This window comes from Pleurodeles waltl, chromosome 9 (genome assembly GCF_031143425.1).
Source record: "Pleurodeles waltl isolate 20211129_DDA chromosome 9, aPleWal1.hap1.20221129, whole genome shotgun sequence".
Taxonomy (NCBI): domain Eukaryota; kingdom Metazoa; phylum Chordata; class Amphibia; order Caudata; family Salamandridae; genus Pleurodeles; species Pleurodeles waltl.
This window is the reverse complement of record NC_090448.1, coordinates 70,183,080-70,195,392: the sequence shown is the minus strand read 5'-3', so window position 1 is coordinate 70,195,392 and position 12,313 is coordinate 70,183,080. Positions and strand designations below refer to the sequence as shown.

At 43.1% G+C, this 12,313-nt stretch overlaps 1 protein-coding gene across 1 annotated transcript in view; it reads left to right on the top strand.

Annotated features, from left to right (window-relative positions):
• Window positions 1-8,852: 8,852 nt before the first annotated feature.
• Window positions 8,853-12,313, top strand: part of LOC138259583 (uncharacterized) — a 263,081-nt gene continuing 259,620 nt past the window's right edge. The window contains exon 1 of the mRNA XM_069207417.1: window positions 8,853-8,981. The gene's annotated coding sequence lies outside the window, so the exon portion shown is untranslated. The remainder of the gene's footprint in view (window positions 8,982-12,313) is intronic.

Genomic DNA, 12,313 nt, shown 5'->3' with positions numbered 1-12,313 from the left:
GTGAGGTGAGCAAAAAGATTTTGACATTTGGTGCCCTGCATCCGCTCACAGCAGGGTACACAACTAACACCTAAAATAAGCGACCATTATGCACGCTACAACTCTATTTCACTGGGCCACACAGTGCTAGACAATAGCGGTGAGGACCAGGGGAGTGAGACATCTCCTGTGCCTTGAAAATCTTTAACTTTGCTGCAAAGGCAGAAAAAAAGGAGCCAGTGGTGTAACAATGGTATCATTTGCTCTGATGCAATTGAGGTAAATGAGTAATCCCTTCCACTGTTAAGATACAAAAATACAGCCATAACTTGGGTACATTCGGTCCTTAGTGACCCCAGACTCTAGTGCCACTACAACTGCTGCACTGATGAGAGATCCCTGAGAAGGGTCTCATCGCCTTGGCCTTGCTCCTGTGCTGTGAGGCCCTTGGGGTGGGGGTCCCCTCTACTTTAGGCATCACAGCACAGCACCATGGCTGAATGAGCAGGAGGAAAAGGGTCTGTGGCGTAGCAATGGTGAAATTGGCCAAGAAAGCAAGGTAAATTACAACCCTATGTTCACTGGCTGGACAATAAAACATAACTATAATTTAGGTGTATAGGACCCATAATGCCACATGGCCACTGCTCTTGCTACACTATTGATAACTACATCCCTCGAGGGGGGATGCTTTTCCTAAGCCTCAATGTGTGGCTCACAGGAAAATGGACCTCGCAGATCTAGATCATGGCTGCGAAGGAGATGGGAGAGGGCCAGAGTCATGGCAATGACACCAAGACTCCTGTTACAAGAGAAGTAAATTACCCTCCTTTGCATCCAGTTGCTGGTCAGTAAAATGCAATAATTAGTGTGTTTGTTTCCTAATATCCCTGAGCCCACATGCCACTGCACTTGCTTCACTATTGGTAACTATACCTCAAGAGGGACCCCATCCCATGGGAGTCGCCACTTTCACTAGGCACCCAAGTCAGGTTCCAGCATTGTGGGACCCAGGACAGCAGGCGCCCTCCTTTGGACTCCACATCACTCAGCCTTATTCATGGGCTAAGGCTAAGAGGCCCAGGAACTCCCCTCGGGATTTGCAATTATCACCCACCATTAAAAGTACCAAGGAGGTCACCCAGCCATGGTTTAGCACTGTGAGGCCCAGGAGAAGGGTATCCCCTCCCTTGGGTCTTGAAGCCAGAGGTAAGCACTACTAGGCCCAGGGGATGTAGGGTCTTCTAGTGCTGGAACGTGGCCCCAAGGTCTATGAAAGAGTTGAAAGCTGCACAGCTTGGTGTCATGAGCCCTCGTGTAGAGTAAAAGCACCCCTCACATCTGTCCACTGGCTTCATAGTAAAATGGTTGCACTGGGCACCTACTGAACTATTGATGACTATGCCCCCTGACATGGCCCGTGTACATAGCCAAGGTACAGCATGTGCAGTAGCTCCAGACCACAGGACTAGCAGTTGCCCCATACACCTAAATTATGGCTTTATTTTACAGTGCAACAGTTGAAATAGTGGAGGAGCTCTCCTACTTTGCACCCCCATCCACTGGCTGCACAGTAAAATACTGCCAGACTTTTGGTGCATTAGACACGTAATACCCATAGCATCGGATGCTGCTGCGCTTTTGATGGCTATGCCCCTAAGATGAGCCCATGCTCATACCTATGGCACTGCTGTGTCAGATCCAAGGGAGGGGTACCCTTCTAAGATTCACCAACATGGTCTAGCGCTGTGTGGCCCAGAAGGAGAACCCTCCTCCCTGGGCCTTGTAGTCATGGTCTAGCGCTGCAAGGGTCAGAAGAGCAGGATGGTCCGCTCACCTGAGTTTCGTTACCGTGATACAGACAGAGCTGCAAGGCCCAGAGGAGAGGAACCTTCCACCGGGGCCTCACAGAATGGGCTAGCACTGCAAGGAGAGGTACACAACACTACTCTTGACCACGCAGCCATAGGCTTGCAATATGAGGCCCTAGGAATGACAACCTCCTTCCCTAGAATTGCAACCATGGCCTAGTGATGTGAGGGCCCTTTTTCTTTCTCCTCTGCTGGGCCTCACAGCCGCAAGGTGACGGGGAAAAGGTTGCTCCCCCCGGGCCTCACAGCTACGACCGAGCTGAGGGTGAAAATATTAATTCATGGCGCACTGGTGGAGGCCCTATGGGTTTAAGTAAAGCACTGGGCCCTGGCCATCTGCACACATTTAGCACCAGCCTACGTTGGAATGTGTCTTAAGCTTTTTTTTTTCTCATTTGTATTACAACATTAAGATCCAACAGCTAATAGGATTTGTAAGAGTACTGATCTAAACTGAGGGAAAAGATAAAGCTGCATTAGGATGTCATCGACTTACAAATACTTAGGGCAGTAAACCGGAAGTCACATTTTAAACACCATTCAGCCCATTAAGTACTTTGCTTCCTGACTCGCTTTTCTTAACTTTACACTGCATCATCTTGTTGTGTCCTGTAGTTATGTTATTATCTATGAAGGCAGCCTTATGCTGCCGAATGTGACAGATGGATTCGGAAGGCAGACCTCGGCAGTTGTAGAGTCTCTCCCTCCCGGTCGGACTACTATTAAACTACTTACAATCACCCACGTTGTGCCTTGGATTATTACACTGACGACGAGCTTCGTGACTGGAAGGAGACGGCTGTGCAGTGTGGATGCAGACGCGGATCGATTTTCCGGTGGTTCCGACGTGGGTCAGATGTGAGTGCCTACTGCTGTCGTATTCAGACTGGCAACGTGGAGGAGTTTGTCTAAGTGAGGAAAGGAGAAGAAAAAAAAAAAAAAAAAAAAAGAATTGAAAGCGGAAACGGAAATATTCTTTTATAGCACGACACGTTGTTACATTTGCTGCTTAGCAACGCTACTACAGACTGAGTGTCACCAAGCTTGTGGCAGTTGCTGGGCAACGGGATACGTGGAAAGACTTTGCGAGTGTCTTTCTGTTTTTATGGTTGCCTAGCGATTTTCTTTCACAACTAGATTGGCAAGAAAAATCCCTTCGTAAGTGGATTTGTTTTGTCTGAGAACGATCGCGCAGACTTTGTAACAATTTCTTGCCACAACAAGCTCTGCAAATTTACCTTGTGGATTTGTTTGTTTGGTAACGATTGAGTATTGAATTTATTTCCAGAACAATTATCTTGTTTAACAGCTCAATGTTAATTTGGCAAATAGGAGCTCCTGCAATTTCTGCTAATGTTATAATGTGTATGCTATGAATTAGTACAAGTAAAAAGTATGCTGATGAATCACTCTGCACTAGCTGCATTATACTAGACCTACGCTTCTAGTTTCCTGGACACACTGCTCCTATTTTTGCATATCATTTTGGTGTTTCGTCTTCCATTGGTGGTGTGATGGAAGGTTTTACAGCGCCTGGGTTCTTTTTAAACAATCCTGGTGAACTGATTACGCCCTGGGAAGACTGGAAAGAAGGCTTTGAGGCCTATGTTTTAGCTGTATGTGGTGACATATTTACAGCATCTAAAAAATTAGCCAATGCTAAAACATTGCTTGGGAGTGGAAGAAAGACGTTATTTTGAAGCATTTGCCTTATCCTGATGAGGATGATCAGGACAATGATGAATATGAAATTGCGATGGAACAACTGGATGCCAACTTTGGAAAGAAAAAGAATGTAGTAGTGGAAAGATTTAAATTTCTAAAGGGAATCCAATTATGAGGAGAGTCAGTTGAAAGTTACGTGGCGGAATTGAGTTTTGGCATCTACATGTCACTATAAAAAAAATTCAGGACGAGATGTCAAGAGACCAATTGGTTTTGAAAGTAAATGATAAAAAAAATACAAGAGAAATTGTTAAATACAGAAGACTTAACACTGCAAAAAGCCATAGACATAATTAAGAGTGTGGAAGTAACAAACTAGGGTTTGAAGGAGTTATATACTTCTCCTGGATCTGTGAATTCTGTCAATGCAGATTTCTCTAAGGTTAGGAAGATGGATCAACTTAGCACTTCTGCAAAAATCAGATGGAAAAAATTACTTGATTTGTTTTAAGTGTGGGCTGATGGGACACTGCAACTGATGCGTGTTTTCCTGCAATTGGCCACGTTTGCAGGAGAAGTAAATCCAAGGGACATTTTGCTACAGTATGCAAGGGAAGGCAAATGGGTGTAAAGAAAAGTAAAGGGATGAACAATTCAGGTGGGAGTGACAATGAGGATGGGGCTAGTCAACAATTTATATTGCAAGTGGTAGATGTTAGGAGTGTAAGTGCCGGTGGTCCTCATTGTGTCATCAGGATTGATGTAGTGGATATGTTGGTGATGGCTGATTCAGGGGCGAGGTACACATTGATTGGAAAGGAAAATATGTCAAAACTTCTGAAGCATGAAATCAAACCGCCGGATGTGCATTTAGTGGCTTACGGAAACAAGCCTATTGAGCTAGTGGGGTAAATGGAGGCCTTACTGGAGTTTAAAGGGACAGCTGTAACTTCTAAGGTGTATTTTGTGGAGGAGGCTACCAATCTTTTGGGCTGGCCACAGCAGAAAGATCTTAGTATCATTCTAGATCCAAATCATCCTGATCAAGTGTTGGGGGCATGTTCTAACATATACAATATACAAAATGCCAATTTTGTGGAAGAATTAAGTGTTCAGGAAGGGTTTAGGAAAACTAAAGGGATTTATGCATAGAACTGTATTGAAACAAAATGCTGTTCCTAAAGCTCATAAACCATGTCCTGTTCTATGGTGGTAAGGGAACAGTTGTGGCAAGAATTATCTAGGTTGTGTGAGCAGGATGTGATTGAGGAGATTGAAGTGTCAGAATGGTTGGCTCCAGTGGTGATTGCGAAGAAAGATAACTGGGATATACATTTGTGTGTGGACCTTCGTGATCTAAATGCTGCAATCTTGGTTGACAGAAATCCTTTACCTAATATTGGAGAAATTATATCAACTGTGAGAGGGGCTAGTGTATTTTCCATATTGGATTTGTCATCTGCTTATCACCGGACAGAGTTACATCCAGAGTCGCGTGCGTTGACGTCTTGTCACATCAGAGGGGGCTTACAGGTTCAAGTGCATGCCTTTTGGTTTGGCGTCATCTGTGTTCCAAAGAGCAATGCTTCACTTGTTGAAGGTTGTTCCTCATGTCACTTACTTTCAGGATGACATTTTGGTGTTTGGAGCTGATCAAGCCAAGCAAGATTGTACGATGAGGACGGAGGTGGTTTGAGGGAGAATGGTTTGACAATCAGATTGGAAAAATGTAAGATGAGTGTATAGGAGTAGAATACTTGGGTCACTGGAGAAATAAAGATGGTATCTCTCCTAAATCAAATTTGGTGGCTGCCATATAAGATGCTTCTTCGCCTGTTAACAAGGATCAATTTAGATCTTTTTTGGGTATAGCAGAGTATTACTCGAAATGTATTCCCATGTTTGCAGACAAGACTAAACACATGAGAAAGATACTGTGTTTGAAAGAACGGTTTATGTGGAGCGATGTATGTGAATCAGAGTTTAGATTGTTGAAAAAACAAATAGCATCGGCGCCTGCTCTTAAAACTTTTGACACCAGAGATAGCATCATCATTAACACTGATGTCAGTTCTGGTGACTGGGAGCGGTATTGTTGCAGGTTAGAAATGGTAGGGAAGTAACCATTGCTTATGCCTCCAGACCTTTGAGTTTAGCAGAAAAAAAACTATTCTACTATTGAAAAAGAAGCTTTGGCTTGTTGGTGAGGTGTAATTAGGACTGACCATTGATTGAGGTATTTTTGACTAAAGGTGCAGGTAGGGCAACACTTAGGATTGCTCGATGGGTGGCAAGAATGTTGGCGTACAATTACGAGTTGGAATATCTTCCAGGAAAGAAGAATGTAATGGTGGATTGTTTGTCTAGACTTCTGGTTCAGACAAATCAGAAAGAAGATGATGAACCTGATGAGCTCATACATATAGTTGACACTGATGTGGGAAATGTAACGGAGAGTAGGATTTCTCATGAAGAGTGGGTGAGGAACTACAGAATGATGTTTTACAGGAAGTGACGGATTATAGTCAATATGGTTGGCCATCAAAAGGTGGTGCTTCTTGTGATGCTGAGTGCTTTTGATAAGTTAATGTGGAATTATGTGTGGAACAGGGTGTAATTTTGAGAGGGGAACTGTTGGTGGTTCCAACTGTTTTGCGTGAACATGTATTGAAGTTAGCTCACGAGGGTCATTTGGGAATGTGCGCCGAGAAGACGGATCAGAATATTGGTGGCCTAGTTTAGATAGAGATGTGGAGCATCACATTAAGGAATGCGTTTTGTGTGCGTGGAGTGACAGGTCTCAAAAAGTGGTAAGGAACTCTCCTGTGGAATCTGATAAGTCAGATGGTCCTTGAAAGAAAATAGCCATTGACATCATGGGTCCGTTTTATGTGTTGGGGAAGATTCCAAAATGTGCCTTGGTTGATTTGGATTATTTTTCTAGGTGGCCTGTTGTGAGTTTTGTGGAGAATGTCAACACCACAAATGTGGTGGAATTTTTGATGATTTGTTTGATTTGGAGGGGATTCCCGAAACGATTGTTTCTGACAACGGGGCACAGTTTGTGTCAAACATTATGATTGACTTTTTGGGAGGGTACGACATTGAGCACATAAGAGCGTCTGTTTATTACCCACAAAGCAATAGTCTGGTAGTGAGGTGGAACAGAACTTTGAAGGATGGTTTCAAGTGGCAATAAGTAATGGAATAAATTGGCGAAATGCAGTAAAAGATTTAATTTGGTCATACCGCACAACTCCCCATGGTGTGCCTGGGAAATCACCTTTTGAGATTACGAGAGGCAGGAAACCTAGGGCGTTGTTTTCTAAAGGGGTGGAGAGGAAGAAGGCAGCAGGAGAAGTGGTGCGAGGTGATTATACAGATGGTGATATGGTCCAGGTTGTGAAGGGCGGGAAAACCACTAAAGGGTGAGTTGATGTTTTTGGATCCCCTGGAGGTGATGCAAGTGTATAAATATTCCTTATTGTTAAGTGATGGCAATGTGTGGAATCGTGGTAAGATTGTGAAGGTTCCGGATTGCATTAGATGGGAAAATGTATCTGATGTTGACACCAAATCAGGGGTCGTTAAACCCTTGATTAATAAGAGTGATTATTCTAGAGTAAGTGTGCATGACAAGTCATTGTTGAAATTGCCCAAGAAATTTGAAGACTTTGTTGAACAATAAGTATGTTTTTTTGCCCAGTGGGGGTCCCCAGGTTCCAGTAATAAGGTGAGGGTCCATAGAAACCAAAAGGTTGGGAATCACTGCTCTAGACCTCTAGGAAACCGGTGTTATATATATTCACAGACAATTAGATAACATTTTGTAAAACAATAATAATTATAATTACAAATTAATCCTGTATATAATACATGATATTCATAATTTATTTTGCTAATAACTTGTTTTCATGATGAATCAACAAGACCAATAATTATTTCATTGATGCATACTCCGGTTTTAAAACAAAAGTTAGCTCATTGAAATACTGACGAAACCAATGTAAGTCACATAGCGGCCATCTAAGAAAGACTATATTTAGGCATACGACGATCAGATTGAGTTTACAGTATACATTACCAACTGTGAATTAAAATAACTGAAGCTCTGGATCTAGGAAAATTATCAAGACTGAAGTTAAAGAAAATATTTAATAGGTGTGCTGAATCACAATAAGTCTAGTTTTGAGAGCCATCTAACTGGTAATGTATTAACTTTGGAGTTCACCGAGGTTTCTAGGCTGTATGTGCGGCACTATAAACATACTATTCTTATTAAAATAGTCTATCCTTCCCGATCGACCTTTCGCTTCCATTGTTTACTGGGATGAACAACAGTCCTTATGTTCAGTATTCAAACTACTTTATAATGTTAGCTTTCAGAGGATCCTTGTTGATTACTCACTGCTCAACGCCAGTCAAATTAAAATAAACTTGTTAAAAGTGTCGTTCCCCTGCCATCGCGCTTACATAATTTTCCTATTTTAAAATTAAATAAATGTATTTGCAAAGAAGAAACGGAACAGGTTTGTATAATTATTCCCTTTCGCGAACAGAAAACGCGCTTGCATTAATAAAACTGCAAAAAGAACAGAGGTGAACGAAACGCGCCATTTATCACCGTAGGGGCGCGCTTTGTGAACGCAGGCAATACTGAAGACCCTCAGGGGTACAGGCGGCGTCATGTAGATTGCGGCATGTGCTTGGGAGCCGCGCATAACGTAAATTGTTTAGATGCCACACAGGAAACGGTAACTGCCCCAAAACCCTTACCACGAAAGTCTGACACGCAGTATAGCTATCAGAGACAGTGAACTTGACAGCAAAGTGCGACTCCCGTTACATTCAGTCAGAAACTGTTAAAAAATGTTTTTTCAAAAATTGCATACTACTTTAATAGAAAGACCGCCCTGTATGCCTATAGCCTTTGGTCACACTTAACGGTCACCAGCTCGCCCTGAGCCACAGGAACAATGGCAGCAACCGCAAAGGGTCTGAACAATCAACGTAGAAAAGCCGTAAAAAGGAGGACCTGTGATTGGGTTCTCATATCTCCTGCTCCAACAACTGGGATTCAAACCTCTGCCGCGATTCTGACCTAGCCCTCTTTTTTCAAATTAAAAGAACGCCAGACGGCACCCTCCTGGGTCGTTGACTAACTTACCTCAGGTGGCGTCCGCTCGGCGTTCTCCGCGGTGGGCGGCACGCGCCTACAATCGGAGGCGGGCTCGGACAAAGTCACGTGCGGACTTCGCAGCCAATCAGCGTTGGATTTTTATTAACCGGCTCAAATGCTCCAATCCGAAGTCATTTTACAAGTTACCACACGACCATCTGAATACGTTGCGCAGCGGTGTGTGTTGCCACGCCCCGGAGTAGCCAAAATTACGGGCAGATAATATCCGCTGGAAGATTAGAGAAGGGCGACAGACGGATTTTAGGTTGAATTCACCGACGGCCCAAGTAAGTAGCCAAGTGGCCAGTTTAACCATAGGATCTGATAACAAGTGGGCTCTAAGGAGAAGTTATTTGCGGCTTAATCTGAAGTGGTCATCAGGTTTTGGGAAATTGGTAAATTTAACCATCGGGAAACAAGTGGGTTAGGATTAGGGTTCTAGGATTATGGTTTAACTGGTGGTATCCCGTGATTGCATACGCATAGGTTGTGACTCAAGACTTCACTCGTGGCAAGATTGTTCCATCGAATTGCAGCAGGAAATATATCTGCAAGTGTTTTTGTAGAATATATCTGTGCTCCAAGAGCCTGCAGTGGGTAGTTTAGTCTGAGGGTATAGATTGGTGACGCGGAAGGTCCACCCATCTTTACCCACACTAGATTTACAAAGATGGTGGTGGGCTAGAATTACTGTGGCACGTGGTTTGTGAAGTAGTTTGCTAGATAATGAAAGGGAGGGACATGCATACCTGAAGGAGGACCATACAGGCCTCCTGCCAGATTTGGTATTAAAGGTCATAGTCGATCAAGTTCTTATGGGCCCCCTCCTTGATGCAGTGATGAGGTCAACAAGTGGCAAGTTTAAATAGTCCTTCAAAGGCCGCGTACATATTTTTGAGTTTCACTCCTGGAGGCTCTGCCATAGTTTTGTGCCAAAAAAGAAATGCTTTATGGAAACTTGTCCCGAGGGAGTGCTTCGATGTTAGTCTTTACTATGAGGAGGTGTTTGGGCCTCCCAGAGAGCCTCCCCAAGGAGGAGATATGAGAGGTCCCATGAATTCAAGTTGACACCAGTGACTGTCAGCAAAGCAGAACCACAACATGGTGAAGCAGCAGAAGGGTAACTGAAGAAGGCTCAACCCTAAGACTGAATAAAGAGCAAACAGGGAAACCGGTAATGGCTCTTTAATGGGGGAAAAAAATCAAATGAATGCAACCTAAGAACATTGGCAGACGATGACTAACTCCACCAGGAAAGAACAAATATTTCCAGCAGAAGGAAGTCTTGGAGGATCTGCCAGTCTGTTCCCCAAACCACGACTTGAAAACAAACTTGAAGGACGTAATCATGATAAATGTAATTCAAAGCCACATAAAATGACCCTCCTCAATTGACATAGCATCAAAATAGACTCAATTTGTCCTCATTTGAAGCATCCATAAATCAGTGAAAGTTAGAGAACCAAAATCATCCTTGGAACTAGAGCTCCTGTTTAAAGGCAGACAGATCCCTGAAATGAGGCATACAGAAGCGGAACCCAGAGCCATTGTAGATGAACGCTGACCAGAAGAATGGGAAATGACTGAGGAAGCCCCAGAAAGTTCTTAACATGGCATGCCTTTGCAAATTATATTACTGTAATATATTCCCATCTATGTGGTTCTCAGTTTATAGACCTTTTGCGCATTAATGGTTGAGTAGACCAATCAAATTCGAGCCTGTGACCAGACGGTCAAGCACAGTTCCTATAAGTTGATGCATTAATCCTGTGAGCTGTTAGACCACTGCTTCTGTAATTTGTGCAAAACGGGGAAAGCGAGTGGCACAAAGTTGACCTCCACACAAGATAAAATGCCACTCATAAGGCACCCAGCAGATTTGGACTGAGAGAAGACTGTAGACAACCTCCCCATCAATAAGTGTGAGATCTGAGCACTACTCAAACTGCTCCAAATCCAACAAAATTATGAAGTGTTGATACTTAACAGACGATTCAAATAAGTAGGCATAGTTTTCTGGTGAGGACAAAGCTGAGATTTCTTCCAGCAAGACACATGAGATGCATGTACACTGTAGGTCCATAGCAAACTAGGGCAAAGAGCAACACACGCAAACAACAATTCTCAAGATAACTCAAAACTGACAAGTGCTGTACACTGTAGAATGAAGTGGGCCCTGGCTGAACTCAACTACTAATCTCCATCTGTAAGTGTCGAGCATCTAGGTCCGAGCCCCAGTGGCTAGAGTCAAAAGCATTAACTGCAAAAGAACAGGAGGATCGAGATGGTGTCCAGAAAGGAGATGCTTCTAAACTTATGCGATAGAGCAGACCACAATATAGATCAGATCTACAGTGGCAGTAGGCCTGGAAATCTAACCATGACTGAGGTTTAAGCATTACGAGTGACCATCAAGAAAAATATAGTAACGAAAGTTAGAAGACAGGGAAAGCAAAAACTTAACAATCACTTCCTATACCTATTAAAAAATGACCATACAGCCACGTGGAACACTTCCCCCTCCCCCCCAAACCAGGCATGACAACCCAATCGAAGAGCGTACCCACAGGCACAGCATCTCATTCACGCAGAGAGACAGTTTCCCAGCGGTTCGCTGTGCACCAGTTGATGCATCCTAGTCTTCTGTAATTTCTACAACCATAAACCAACAGGAGAAAAAACTGAAGCACTCATCACCACTCGTTGCTTACGAGAAAATGAAAACCAATGAGTGGAAAACATGAAGAGATTGTAGGGACAGAAACTAAAAAACGAAGGCAGAGCTCTGCAAAGGCTAATAACGATGCGACTGGTGTAGGATTTAGTGTTTTCCCATGTAAGGTTCTTCCTCCGAAGAATGACTTTAATCCTATGCAGCTGAAAACGATACCTGATGTTAAAGAGAAATGAATCCGAACTTTTTGATTTCAAGTTTTTGCATAGCAGTGCCTTCCCTTAAGATAATAAAATACCTTTACAATGCTTCACGTGCATTAGGGCTTATGTTAACTATGCTAAGTCACTGAGAGGCCTTTCAATGATGGTGTGTTTTATGAATTTAGATTAATGTGACACAGTTATTTAATATTGAGCTGGCATTATGGGAAGTGCATTATTTAAACAGTAAGATGTATAGTTGGGCGTTTGTATTTACCCCTAAAAGAGTGCATACCTTTGTGGTTTAAGCAAACATCAATGGCTAAGGGGTGCAATCCCAACAAAAGAAGGGTAATCTGAACACCCCTGTGGAGGTTCGTACTATATCATTAATTAATATCAGGGATGTGGAATTCCTATCGCCCGACGCCCGGGACATCTTGTTTGGGGTCAAGGGCAACAAGTTTTTATGTTTACTTTGTCCTTGGGACAAGTAGGCCCAACCCCCTGCAGCACAAACCCTTTGGCTTCCTGTTTACAGAGAGTGGAACTCTCTGCAGTTGAGGTAATGTGTTTCCAAAAGATAATGCTGTTCGAACTTGTATTTATGGTTCATTATTTGAAAGCCTTCATTATTAGGGTGAGTGCTGTAAATAAATGTTTTAAGGTCACACTTCACTAATGACGTTGGTTCCAGTACAAAAAAAATAATAACTGTATACACATGTTTGAAAAGTTTAGG